At 40.1% G+C, this 15,231-nt stretch overlaps 1 protein-coding gene across 1 annotated transcript in view; it reads right to left on the reverse strand.

Annotated features, from left to right (window-relative positions):
- prkcz (protein kinase C, zeta) overlaps positions 1-15,231 on the reverse strand; it is a 110,694-nt gene that overhangs the window by 82,346 nt on the left and 13,117 nt on the right. The gene's annotated exons all lie outside the window — the stretch shown is intronic.

The following is a 15,231-nucleotide window of genomic DNA, read 5'->3' on the forward strand; positions in this document are numbered from 1 at the left end:
AAAGCCCTGGAGTTTTCAAACTTAATCGGGTTAGGGAGCATTCCCAGAGTACTGTGAACGCAAGGAGTATCCATAACAAAGCTGATGTGTTTTCAAAAGAAAATGTAGTAATTTGGATGAATGCTCAGAGGGAATATACTGTACACATCCAGATCTGAAGAAGCATAAAAAAAATCATTCACTTCAGCATAAAAACTAAAGATACTAATATTATACTATATTTTTGTACTGTGTGTGGGCAGGTGTCTAGCTCAACCAGAGACAAACATGTGCTATAGGCCCAAAAATTATGAAGTGAGGACCTTTCACTAGAATGACGTGAACAACGCTGCTAGAAACCTTTTGACACAGCTTAGAAATTACCTGTGGAAATGTTAGCTCTTTCAATTAAGAATACATAATACACGTAATTCATGCTGAATTTAAAAAGAGCCCAAACAGTCAAATAAGCACTGAGCAACAAAGTCAGTGTCTAATAACTAGTATAGTATTAATGGTGAAATGGCAAGGGGTCTCACTCTTTATTTTATAGTTCCCACAGCTGCTGACAACAGTCACAATATCAGTGTGATGTATCTAAAATGAAAATCTGTGTGTGCTGCACAGATGGGATTTCTGAAACAACCTCAACCTAATTCAAAGGAGTGCAGAGAGGGAAAACAGGCTGAAGTCAAAACTCCAGCAGCACTGCCTTTATCACAGATTAAACTCACAATTATTTGTTGATAATCAAATATTTAGTCAAGAGGTTTTAAAAACAATTTAAGGGAAGTGTAAGTGAATGGGAGTGAAAAAAATATTGCATAACTAATCATATTAACTGTAGCTTTGTAGAATTCAATTAATTCACAACAAATTGCAATTAATCTTTGTTTATTTTGACCTGTAGCTATGTACAAAACTCTGAACATATGTACACAACACATTTACTGTATATATTATTTTTTCGATATTGTTGTTTTTTTATATTGATGTTTATATTGCCCTATATTGTTGTTTTTATATTGTTGTTTGTAAAGTGCACCAACCACACCAAGGCAATTTCCTGTATGTGAAAATATACAAGGCAATAAAAAGAATTCTGATTCTGATTCTGATTCTGAAATGTAAAAGTCTGCGAGTAAGGTGCTGACCAGGAAATACCATATTTCAGACTGTTCATGACTGAGTGAAGATCTTGATAGTCATTACCATTTTTCTCTCTGCTAATTTTCTGCCATTCCTATACTGTTGTCTTTCACTTTTAAGACAGAAAATCGATCTATATATATATATATATATATATATATAGATCGATTTTTTTTTATAATAAATATCTATCTATATATATATATATATAGATAGATATTTATTATTACTTGTGATCTGTGATTATCCCAATGACTGGCCAAAAACTGCTCGCTCACCTAAACCACCACTTTGCTTCGGTAAGAACAGAAAAGTCTTGAAGTCTGCAAGTAATAGTGCACAAAAGGGACTTGCACTTTTCAAACCAAATATATGAACTGCCCTCCCACACTTCGATACAACATCAAACAACCCATTTTAGAGGCCGACTGTATGTAGAGTGCTGTAGGACATAACACAGCTTCTGATCTAAGTGGCCAGGGTTCTGCCAACAGTCAAATTCTAGATACAGTAAAGACATAACTGATTAGTTCCCCATTAATTACTTAGACTGTGGCGACCTGCCATAGTCTAATTTGTCCCGTCACAGGTTCATAAAGCAGCTAAATCTTTTTACACTTCCCATAATAACATAGAATGTGTCTAACTTTGTGATTTAAACTGCTGCATCCAGGCTCAAATGCACATGGGAGCAAACCACATGCTCTTGATTTTATCATTGAGTTCTCGAATTGTGAGCGCAACCCCCACTGATCATACATTTCATATTAACTTTTAAAATGATTCGCAGTTTTTTTATGAAAACAAACAACAGAAATTGAAAACCCTACAAGCAGACCTATATTCTGGTTTAATTTCTGATAGATTTGTTCTAGATGTGAACCGCTGGTATATAGCACATTTACCCTGGACAGAGCCTGTATATATGCTCTACACAGAAAGCAGAGTATGGATCCAGCATCAAAGTATTCAATTTGAACACATCGTTGGCATATCTTTTAACAGACTTCCATTTACATATGTTCTGTAAAGAGGATGGCTTTGACCTGAAAAGTCACTGAATGGGATTAGATATAAAGGTGATGATTCTGCTATGCTGAAGTAATTAGACCAATCCCCAGCCTATACTTAAACCTATGCCCTGCTAAATCAGCACAACATACAATGGATTAAAACCATTTCTCACTCTCTAGATTACTGCACTGCTATAGATGCAATGTGCTGCACTGGAACTTTTGGGCTTAGATTGAAAATGTCCGTAACTCTGGACTCAACTTAAATATGCTTTTTAAAGTGAGTGAAGTGACTGTCATCAAACTATCAGCACATTTTCATGTTTTACAAACCTTACAAAAGCTCCCTTTATCCTTCATGAGGATATGGAGTGAATAATGAAACATTTATATTGTCAGAAAAAACAAAACAAGGGGCTCATTTCAAAAAAGAAGGATGAGGAAAGCTGAGAAAGTGTATGATTTATTATTAATTAATAACTTGTACAGCATTCGATTGATTTGCCCCTTGTTTTGTTCAAAGCTGTGTGGTAACGTTAAGTTTTAACTGAAGGTCCCCTTAGGATATATTTGTAAATACATATGTACATAATTTCTTGGTCGGAGTAAATACTTACAGTCGTGAACTCAGTGACAGATACTGAACCAGAGGGTACTTCATCATAACTTCTGCAGCAGCTTGGAGGCAAAAATGTATATGGGAGGACTTGATATAAAGGTGCAGTTAAGATTCATAAACAAGTCAAGATTCCCCAAACGAGTAAATTGCAACAAAAAGGTTGCTGGTTCGAATCCCACTCTTTCCCATCTGCATGCCTAAGTGTCCTTGGCAAGATACTGAACCCCTAAAATGGCCCCTCATAAATGTTGAGTGTTCTAAAAATGTAAGTCGCTTTGAACAAAAGCGTCAGCTAAATATCATGTAATGTAATGTAAAGGTGTGTGGTGCTCGCAGAACACGTTTATCAAAAACCTGCATAAGAAAGTAGGTCATGAAGTTGTAAAGACAAACTTCGGTTCAGGCCACACTTGCCTGCAACAGATACAGGAAGTGTTGCAAATATTTATGTTATGATATATTCAACAATATACATTGAAACTGTGGTGAAAGATGATTTTCGCTGTCTTCTTTACTGTGATCTATGTGAGTGCAGAGTTAATACGGAAGACCTTGAATCTCTAGAAGAGCTTAGGCTCACACAGGCAGTAAGGCCGCTCTAACCTGGTAACATGGACGTTACCACTCTCACACGCACCACTCACACAGCCAGTGTGGTCCGGGCGTAACATGAGAGTATCTATACTTCACCTGAGTTACCCTCTGACACAAAGGATGGTCTGAGCAATGAGCCACTGTAAGTGATGAAAAATACAGAATGTTTATTCAACAACTGCACGTATTTGCAGTTTTGAGGTGTCGGTGCTTTTAAAGATGAATTCATTCAACTTAATATAGATACTTCACCACATAAAATATGTTGTTATGGATTAAACTACCCAACAGTATAATGTAAGATACAGTATGAGGTGAAGGACAAGACTTATGTTCATGTGTAAGTTAGATGATTATATTTTGGTTTCTTGTGACTCAACCTAACATACAACAATGATGTTACTGTCATATGGAAGATTTGATTGGCTGTATCCAGATAAGGTCTCAATGCAAAAGCTACATGTATTCTGTCAGAGTGATTTACAGAGCAGATAGACATATGTATGTTGTATTAGACAAAATATATACTTGTTTTTATCTCTGCTACATCATACACATATGTCTTTATTCTTTATCTGTATACTACTACCTCACAGACCACAGTTAATATCAGCGCTTTATAGAAATATCCTGAAAGCTACTAGGTTCAGTGTACCCCAAAATACCCAAGTGTTTTAATATTGTATTCCTCGAGCCTCGCTGAGGCTAGGGTTAGGATGTGTAAGGACAGTTGCTTAAATATTGGGGATATTTGGGGGTTGTCAGATGCCCCTCTGATTGCTCTGTTGGGATAATGTATAGAGCAACTAATGCAAACATGGATTTAGGTTTCCAGATGTGTTGTCACGAGTCAAAGTGTGTATCATAGAAATGTTTTTAATTGATAATGGTGACATCCAATGAGTCACATGGCAACAAAGTCTGAATTATTCTCAGCAGAGCAGTGTCTTATAAAGGAGGGCTTTTTCCCCAAATTATATATATAAAAATGTAATAATGATTATGACATATTTTAGCCATGATAGTTATAAAAGATACAAATATCAGCCTTCAAATTGTATTAGTCCCAACTTGACCACCAAGGTGATCATGATGGATTAATGAGAGCAGCAGGTCTGTTTTCAGCACCACAACACACCGGTCATTTTGGGAATTACCTAAAATCAACATCCTTTCTGTGTTTCAACCTCCTGCAGGTAGAGTGGTGTCACAAGTCTTTGGAACCCCTGCACCAAACAAGATGACCAAAGATTTGTTGGTAGTTGTTGTGATACCTTCGATCTGTGTAAATCAAACTTGTTACCTGCTCTGGTGCCGAACAGGTAGACAGATGGATGCCTTTCTTTGGTCCAACGAATGCTGGTAGGGCCACAAACACAGCACCACAAACTAAGGCTTATAGGCAATCGCTCCTCAAAGTTATAACGTTTTTTAGATAAGATTTCTCTTAGATTAGATTTTTGAGTTTCACTCGATGCTTAGGTCCCATGGTGTTGACAGTTGTGATCAATATCGTACCATACACAACAAAAAATAGAGCTTACATTTAATATCAGAGCAGAATATCACTGATTGTGGCAACACAGATCATACTGTAACTGCTGGATAACGGACGAGGAACATTAGACTTGCTTCCTCGCTATAGGAAGCTTTGTGACATTATGCCTTTGAACAAGGTAACTGTTGTTGCCTGGAAGCTCCAAGAGTTTACACTGTGTTGTTGTTGTAAGCCTGTTGCACTTTCATCCTCAGGGGGTTGGTCACAGTTTCAGAGCAGTGATTAATGACTTCACTAGTCAATTTTAAAATGTTCTTACTGATTTTCTGTCTGTTTAAGTCTCATTTACACCCCAATTTAGGAGAGGCAGCATACCCCATGAAGACAAACTCCAACATGGCAGGTGGGAGTTCATAAATAAGAGCTACCTTTCTCTGGTCCTCTCTTGATATGTATGACACTAGTGTACACTGTTGGCTCCTGCATCGTGGATCCCATAGTTGAATAGTGAGTAAGTGAGTGCAGGGACTATGAAAGGAAGCAGAAGTCATTACCATTGGGGTCAGGGGTGTTTTTATATTACTCCTTGAAGTCTCCCCTGACTCATCTGTGTTTACTGCTTCTCTTATACAATTTATGAAAAGGAAGCATAGTTTTAACACTGAAGCTATACGCTCACCTGGAGCCTATGTATTAAGGGTCTTCTGCTTGAATTAAAGATAGTGTGGGCCTTATTTCTCTCGTTGTCGTGATCCTTCTATAGGCTGTGATAATATTGCACTCAAAATCATTTCTGAAATCTGGAACCATGGTGACATTGCTATAACAGGAGACTTCTGAGGATATGTCAGGTTGTCAACAAACTAACGGTTTATCCATATTTTTAGGGCTGTAGTTCTAATTGTTTGTCAATTTGCTCTTGTCCAACCAAATTCTCATTGGCCAGATGATTGATGATTCATTTTTGTAATATCTGCTCTATTATTTTATTTCAGAATGTGATGAGGAGCCGACAAATAGAAAGATGTGCAATTGTCCTTCTTGTCTTAATTTGTCAGTTTCCCAGGTTTGATATTTGTGTCTGATAAATCCTGACTCTATGCATACACTCTGAGCAGTTAATACTGGTCAGGCAGTTTTCAGATCACTTGAAAAGATGGTACTGACCATTGGTAGATATTGAAAAAGTGGTTTCTGTATTCATTTTATATTGTGGTATTGTGGAAATAAATTAATTCACAAATGACAATCAGATTATATCTTTGAGTGGAGGCATCCCAGTGATTACATCACTGGCTACAACTTAAAGCAAGTAATGAGTGGGCTGAAATTGGATTTTCAAAGTAGCTTCACCATCTCTGGTTCCAAGCCAGGACTGATGGGTTACGTAATCCCAGTGTAGCAGGAGTTAGCAGACTTTCCTACTATGATGCATCATAGCAATACAGCATGACAAAAACCTAGGGTCATAATTTAACAAGATTAAATTGGAGACAATAAATACATTTTTCTATTTCAGTTTCTTGAGCTGACAGTACATACGATCCATACCAACTCATGCTCATCCATTTATGGTCCACAGAAGCACTTATACAATTCACCACCTTCATCTATACTACTGAGCTTGGCAGTGTTGGGCCCAAAATGCCAATTTTTAACTTGAACATCATCTGATGTGTTCAGTGAACCTCTCTTTTGTCTTCCAGCCATGAGAGATGTCAATCTCAATAACTCTCTGAAAGATGTAACGACTGTGTCAAATACAGAGCTTTTCATTTTTTACCTGTCTTGTTGCACATGCTTTACACACATTTTCCACTTGGAGAGGAATGAGTGGACATGCGGTGAGGAGGGCAGTGTATGTATTTGAAAGCATAGTGTTGCAATAGTCAAAATTCTGACATAGATGTTTTTTACACTTTCATCTAGACATTGAAGGCAGCAGTCAATTTAGTCAGCTGGTCTCTAGTTAACCAGTTTAACCACTTGTAGACTGACTCCATAATGTAGTCCCCATGGGCCCTCTCAAAGCACAGCAGAAAACCAGACGAGAGCTGCAGCTGCTGATAAGCACTGATATTCATGGTGACATCCACTAACAGGAGCAGATGGGTCATTATGTAGTATTACATATCAATAACTGCATTGCCGACTGAGTGGTTCAACTGAGCATTATCTCTAAAGTGCTATTAATAGGTCAGGGACCAGTCAGCAAAACTGACTCACAGGAAAAACCTTCCAATCAGGCACACACAAACAATCAGCAGCAGCTCATAAATAGTGGGAAACAGTGGGGATCAATATGCAGGATGACTCAGATTTTTACAAAGCATGGTCACTACAGCTGAAAACCATAATGGTCCAAAACAGTCTATGAGATGTAATACTCCAGCTCGGTGACTACCTCCCAGCACTGCAGAGAACAGGCCAAGGACAAAAACCCCGGATGCTGGAGTGCCTTGTCATTTTAGGCAAATAAACTGTCAGGGTCAGTAAACAGGGATGAGCCATTACTGCCACACCAGCATCAGAGGAATACACTGTAGCAATTCATCAAGTGTCACCAGGTCAATGAATCATGGGAGAGCTTTGAAGGATGAGCACTCAGTCTGGTGTTGGGGCATAAAACTGGCATCTTACCAGATGCACACCAGACTTATTATCTGAAACAAGTAGAAACATTAAGACAAATGAGCTCCTTTCATTTAAATGAACTTTCCTTCCAGATGTAAATGGCCTTACAAAAGTAACAACTGTACAATTGGCAGGTTTCTTCGATCAGTAAGAAAAATGTTAAAATAACGGCTCTAATTAGAATATACTGCAGCTTCTGTGTCAAATGAAAATGGTATTGGCAGGACTGATGTGCCATTTGCTATTGACTGTCTACAACCAAACAAAACACCTCCCCTAAACAGAAACCAGCTGACATGAGCACAGTGTCAGGCTGAATGAATGAAATCTAATGCTTTGGCAATTCAGTCATTTGGTCAGTATCATGGCTGCTTGCTCTAACCTCGGCAGAGAAAAACACTCTATTGTTTCGAGGGGAAAATCATCACACATCACTGCAGATGGAAATCGATAGTACAAGTAGACAAACTGCCTTTGTCATTGTCCTACTGACTGAACTTTTACTTGACCCATTCAAATGATCCCCCTTCAATTTAGTACTGAAATTATTTAAATCTCAGAAAATCAAAAGAAAACAATGGTCAATTGATCACTGGAGAATATATTTGTATTCTTTGTTCCTGGTATGGGCCAAGTTCCAAAAACAGTTGATCCTACATTTCCCACAATGCAATATGATATTGTTGATAAAGGGTCATTGCCTGGTGAACATGCATGTCTTTCAAACATCAAGCACACCAGACTGTAAAGGAAGTGTTGTCTCTGAACCCAATTCGTGAAAACTCTGATGAAACCACCATGGTTATTTACTCAGATCTGAGTAAATAAGGCTTAGTAGTACTAACTGAGACAAGTAAATTGATAATGGTTTGTAAAATTGTGCTAGACTATGCTAGACTCCCTTATCTCTCTCTCATACAGAGAGAAGAACAAATGACATGTATTTTTATACTCTTTGTTCCTTCAGCCTGTCTTCAGGAGAAATTAGCACAGCCACCAGGTAAGCAATCCCCTGAAAGCTACAGACACGCACACACACACATACACAAAAATGCCCGCACGCACACACACATGATGTGAATGTATGTCTGACTAACAAAGACAGGAGAATGTTTTTGGTACTAATGCAGCATAAAGAGGTTTTTGAAGGTCAATCTTAACAATGATTTTTTTTATTGAAATGGCCATCACAACTATTTTGTCACAATAGCATTGTTGTATGGGAAGCACAAAGTTCTCTATGAGAAATGTATTCATGTCATACATTTAGACCACTACAGTCTAGTGATGCTCCAGTATGAGCAGTGTTACAGTGTTCTCATGTGCCATCAACCTGCATTCAAGCCATAAGCCAGAAGCTACCACACATCTGAATTTAAGACCAGTGCCAGCCTGATATAATGGTGAAATCCAACTCCTCCATAACAATGCAGCCATTGCAGACACAAACACTATCATGCATGCACGCCGACACCATGTCGCACTGGTTGGCAGGTGCACCCTCTGAGTGGACTGCCAAACCGACAGAGCCACAATACAGTGAAGGAACCCAGCTGGGACTAGTCACCGTCCATGCTAACAGAGCTAGCAGGTTGCATGCACACAATCCCTTCCTGCAGTGCGTGACACGATGGGCGATAAGGCATGAATCAATCAGACCACCTAATCATGGGGGCAGATAGATTTCCCCCACACACACACACACAAACAGGAATCAAGGCAAGGACACACTCGCTTAAATCCATTGTCTCTGGGTATGGTGTGGAAAAACAGACAGATTGATGAAAAAATGGATGGATGGATGGATGCAAAAAAAATAGCTCACCGGTTTGCCTTCTCCCTCTCTCTTCACCTCTTTCAGCACATTATCCAGGCTAAGTGTGCGTCTGTGTATGTGTACATGTGTGTGTGTATGTGTGTATGTGTGGTAAGCCGGCAAGAATACACACTGCTACATCCCCTCCTCTCCCTCTCTCTGACGATCCCTCCCTTTTTTCTCTCTCTCCTCCCTGGGATTTATTTAATTATTTCTTCCCTCCTCGTCTCTCTCTCACTTGCCCTTTCTCCCCCTCTCTCTCCTTACAGCTGATAGAATTGCTTAGATTTTCTCAAGGTTTAATTCTCACTCTATCTCTCTGTAAGCCTGTCCCTCGCTCTGCCTAGAACTAGTCGTATCTCAGTTTTTTGCCATGGCAGGCAAAGCCAAAAATAGAAGAATGAAAGGGGAAAAAATGGAGTGCCTGCCTTGAGTGCCTGCCTTGTATCTTAAAACCTGATATCTGCACGGTACAACGCTCCCTCTCTCTCCTCTAGTTCACTTTCATACTATGCCCCTCACCCGCCTGTGTGTCTTGTGTGATGCAGCAGCGTTGTAGGCTCCTCCCTGGAGAGACAGTGGTGCCACACAGCTGAGAGAGAGAGAGGGATGGGGGTGGGGGGGGGGGGTGATGGGCAGAAAAGGAAGGGTGGGGCTGTGGGGGGATGGGCGGGGCTTGGTGATGGGGATGGGGATGGCGGCTCTGCCAGAGAATCCAGTTCAATGCTGGGCAGCCTCCATCCTCTGAGCGCATCATCCAGGATTTTAAACACTTCCATAATCCATCATTCTGTGTCCACACTGAGGAGGACTGTTCACATGCACAGGAAGGCAGGCTTGCACACACACACACACACACAACTCATTGGTATAATACCTTCCCTAGCTCCCCATCCTAACCTTAACCATCATAACTAAATACCTTACTCTAACCTAAACCTAACCACAAAAATAAGTCTTACAACTTAAACTCTCAAAATGTTTCTCACAAAGATACCTTTCATGACCTCATTCGCTTAAAGGCTGAGCTTCTCCCTGATGTGTGTTTTTATTTTGGTCACATAAATGGTCACCCACCATCTTTGGCATGGATCTGGTACATGATTGTCAGTCAGGTTCATTATAAATTGTCAAGGATGATTCGGAAAAACAAATTAGATTCCATGCTGAAATTCCCACCACCATCAAGGTTCATTGTGTTAAGTTCTTATCAGGATGCTAACACAATAAGCTAACACATTAAGATGGTACACTGATAACAATGCTGATATATAAACTGCAGTAATCCAATGGACAAAATGTATAGCTGGACTGTATGTCTGTTGTTTCATCAAAGAACCCTCTTCCCAATTTATTTCAGGATCTTGTTCCACATCATTACGCTGCTTTGTGATAGTTTTTCAAATAATAAATTGTCTGTTTGCAGCAGCTCCACCAGCAGCAACAAGGCTCCTTTACTTATTTCTATAATCTACCTAATAATTCCTCAAATGTCTTTCTTCTCTTTATCTGTCTGTTTGTATGCATATTTCACGGACCGTTCTGATCGACTTCACACTTGAATCATTCAAACTGGTATAAACCAGTGACATGAATAATAATAAAGCAAATTCACTTTCATCATTATTATTATTATTATTAAAGTCACTGACAATCGTCATTGCATATAAACCAAGTGTGATGAAATCAAAGTCCAACACACAAACGTTGCAGTATATTTTAGAAATATTTGAGGAGGACTCACTAATGACAAGGAATAATTCTGAAGTAGCTCCAGAGCATTAACACAGTACTAGATAACAGAAGCATAAACCATTGTCCAGGTTACAGCAATATATTTTGCAGAAAGCAAAATTCTCCTGCGCTGTATTTTGATGGCTCAAACAAGTATCAGTGGAAGACAATTTGAACCAATAAACCAACAAACCGAGAGCACCAAAGCTTGGAGAAATAAGAAATGTTGTTTGTGGTGATTAGGTTGAACCGAGCCTTCAGTGTTTCAGTATCGACACGAAGTATAAACTGCTGCAAGCTTCATCAGGAGATATGAATGCAGAGTCAACCTTGAAAAACAGACACTATCTAAACATAAATGAGAAACAATGTTACCCTCCGTCCTCCCCTCGTCATCTCTCAAAAGAACAGCTCTATTCTTTCACCTCTCTGCATTCATATTCATCAACAACAAGTGTGTGTGTCTGGGTGTGCGTTTGTGCGTAACACTGTACAAGTGTATATCCATCATTACCTACCAACAGAATGACAGTCACACTCTACTCTTCTCAAAGCTAACCAGTGTTTTGTATCTGGTAAAAAAGCACAGGACTGCCCTCCAATCTCTCTCTCTCCCTCTCCCCCTCTGTCTCTCCCTCACACACACACACACACACACACACACACACACACACACACACACACACACACACACACACACACACACATTGCAATCCCAAAATTGCTCAAACATGCTGACAACTCAAATAGACAGTCAGGGAGTGAAGCAAACAACATGGGAGTATATGAGAGAGAGATGTGACCACCACATTACGCAACAACAGATATAACATTTAAAAATAATCTTTTTAGAACACAAAATGGAACAAAATGCAAAGCTAACAAATTATATGTGATGAACAGTTGGCAGTGCCAACAGTTCATTGTAACAAATAGGTGGCTCAGGAGGAAGAGCAGGTCGCTGGTTCTATTCGAGTCTCCACCACTTTGGCCAAGGTGTCCTTGAGCAAGATACTGGACCCCATATTGTATGAGTGATTTGTGATAGAAATACGCTGTATGTAGGTGTGTGTAAAAGGGTGAAGGCCGGCGCATGCTTTTGCGTTTTCACGGGCCTGCGAGCGCAAGAACCCTTCCGGGCCCCTTACCTGCTTATGTATCTCTTCTTACGTGCTTACGTGCCCAATTTTTCTAACAATACGGCAAAGCTCTGCGAGCCTTACGCAGCCCGTAAGGGATGTGATTGGTCTGCTAACTACATTTTTCAGGACTCGCATTTCCGGTTTCATGCCACATAATACCGTCAGAAACAACGGAAGATATAGAAGAACGAATATGGACCAAATAGAAGAGCGTTTGGCAGAAGAGATCAGAAAGTATGATCACTTCTATAACCCGTCACTGACTGGCCGATTTGTCCGCTAGAAAAAGGCTACAAGGAGCCACAGTGGCGATGTAAATAAACAATCACTGAAGAAGAAAGAAGGCGTTTCTAAGGTCGTCTTCGACAAAAAACATTACTCCGCGTAGTGTTGTGGCGGGGAATTGCTTTGTAAGAAGCGCAACGCTTGGGGAAGCTTGGGGAAGTATGAATGACAAAGAGTCCTGCGACAGCATGCCCCTAAAGGCCGGCGCATGCTTATGCATGCGCAGGCTTTAGGGCCTAGACTGGAGTTTAAAGCACTTTAAATGGTCATCAAGACAAAAACTGTGCTATAGAAATACAGACTGTTGGACAGAAGTCAGGGAACACCCCAAGACACCAAAAAGCCTGTCTGTAAAAAGATGTTTAAAACCTACGTAAATAAAGAATTCCACACATCAACCACACAAAGCATCTTGCCGACAGAGACAGGTTACAAAATGTGATAGGTACCCAGCTACATCACGCACCTGCCCTGAAATATGAGTCTGTGAGAGTGGAGGGGACTCAGCTGAGCACTTCCAGCTGCAGCAGGGGGGTGATGAGCAAAGGAGACCAGTTAGCTTATCACTACCCTGTTTAAAGTTGCCAGAGCTGCCACAGGGAGAAAGAGACAGAGTAAAACTACAGGACTGAAATGTAGATCCATGGAGATCACATCAGAGACAGGGGAACCGTGCACCAGAGCAGCCAGGCAGCAAAGTGCACTATGGTGTGGAATTCTTGTGTTGTTTACTGTGCACAGCAATAACATAGCTGTTATCAAAGCTCTGTGTCCTGTGTGCATTGTGCTGAGTTCACCCACAGTGATAACCATTGAGTCAAACAATTGTTTAATTCACAAAGTTTCTGCATAGAATTATTGTTTGCAGAGGATCATCCTAAAGTTAATGCTGCTAATTAAATCTCAGAATCTTTAGCTACAAGATTTTCGTTGGAGGAGGTCAGAGCAGCAATATGGTCAGAAGTACACAGAAAACACTGGCCAGAATGGCAGAGAAAATTAAAGAAAAAGAACTACAGGACAGCAATCTTTGCTGTTAGCCAGTCAGAATGACCATCAGCAGCCCTGGGAGACATCAGCAGGCGGTATCAGCATAGAACAAGCATACATTTCTCTGCTGCAGGAGTGTAGTCACCCAAACCTGTCTGATCATATCCAGAATTTTATTATGTAGGGATGCCCTTCCAGGCGAACCAAGTTTGCTGAGAATTGATGGTTGAGACGAACACACACATGCTTTATCAATAAGTTAACATATTACTACGTGACACTGTTTTGAATTAAAGCAACACTATGCAACTTTTCTAACCTTAAAATAACACCTTCAAAATCATATGTAAAAACATAACATTGACACTGGTAAAGTTACCTAAAGCACCCTAACTTTTGGTGACATTTTACCTCTACTCTTGTCAACCATCAAATTAGTAACACTCATTGATGGTTTCTATCTGTCCATACGATTAGAACCTTTTCAGGAACTTGCTACAGATCCATCTTTGGTGACTGATCAATCAAAATAGTGAGCATCACCTGATTGGTCCATCACTGCTGATACAGTACTTAAGGTCAGCACTATCAAGATGGTTTGATTTGGACAGCTGCCTTAATTCACACATCAAAGTTAACCAAGTAAAGACCCAATGACTATAGCTAATCAGAATGACATGATGTGGCAGTGGCTCAGCAAGTCTTAATACCAGATGGTCGATGGTCTGATCCCAGTCTGAACGTGCCGAAATGGCCAAGAGCCCCAAAGTTGCCTCTGATGGTTGTGCTTGGAGTGTGTGATTGGTGAGTGATAAAGTGCTGCCAACAGACACAGTTATGAATGTGTACGGGAAAGTCTAGTCTTTTGAGTGGACAAGACTAAAAAAGCACTTCATAAATACAGACCATTTACTATTTATCACATGTTACAAGTAAGCTGTAGAGAACGTATTGGTACCTGGACTATATGACCCATAAATAGGCTTTAAAAGAGATTTTAAGAGAGGCACAAGTCTGACATGAAACCCAACAGTTCATTTAATCTTCTACCTCCCTTTTGCTAAGTTTCCCTGAGATGGATCAAAAAGGCAGGTTGGGCATCTCATATTTTTGTTGCAGGGTGAAGATAAAGGTTTTAGGTACATATGAATGAGTCAGCTGATGAGTCTAGCTGTGTCGACATACCTGTATGAAGAAATATGTATAAGTGCACCGTTCTATTATAACTCTTTGCCCTGCATGTTCTTAGTTTATATGGGATTCCATTTTACAGATTAAACCTGCATGTGTTATTAACTGACCACAGTTAATCGTTAATCATCACTGACAAATGGCTGGTACTCAGTGGAGTCTACTAGAGCTGCTGAAGGTCTCGCATCTATAGCTGCTTTCAGACATGCACTAGATTCCTGAGATCTTACAGACTTTCTCCACAGGGGCTTTGTCTAAACGCAAAGTGAGAGCCTTAGGAGTTTCTGCAGACTTTCTCTGTTTTCCCCCCCTAGTATAAATTCCGCAGCAAGTCCAGAGGAGCTGATGTAGTGACAAAGCAGGAGATTTCTAGCAAGCAACAGACCCAAAATAAAATATAAAATAAATAGAATACAAATGTCTCTGGATGAAAAATTGGAGGCAGACACCGACAAAGATGTCAATAGAATGTGTGGTAATAAGCGCAGACGCCAATGTCGATATGCTGTAAACAAAAACACCTGATCTCTGCAGCATCCTGCCTCTGCCTGCAGCACTACCCCTCACCTGAACACTCCGGAGGATTT

This window comes from Platichthys flesus, chromosome 7, assembly GCF_949316205.1.
Source record: "Platichthys flesus chromosome 7, fPlaFle2.1, whole genome shotgun sequence".
Classification (NCBI taxonomy): Eukaryota; Metazoa; Chordata; class Actinopteri; order Pleuronectiformes; family Pleuronectidae; genus Platichthys; species Platichthys flesus.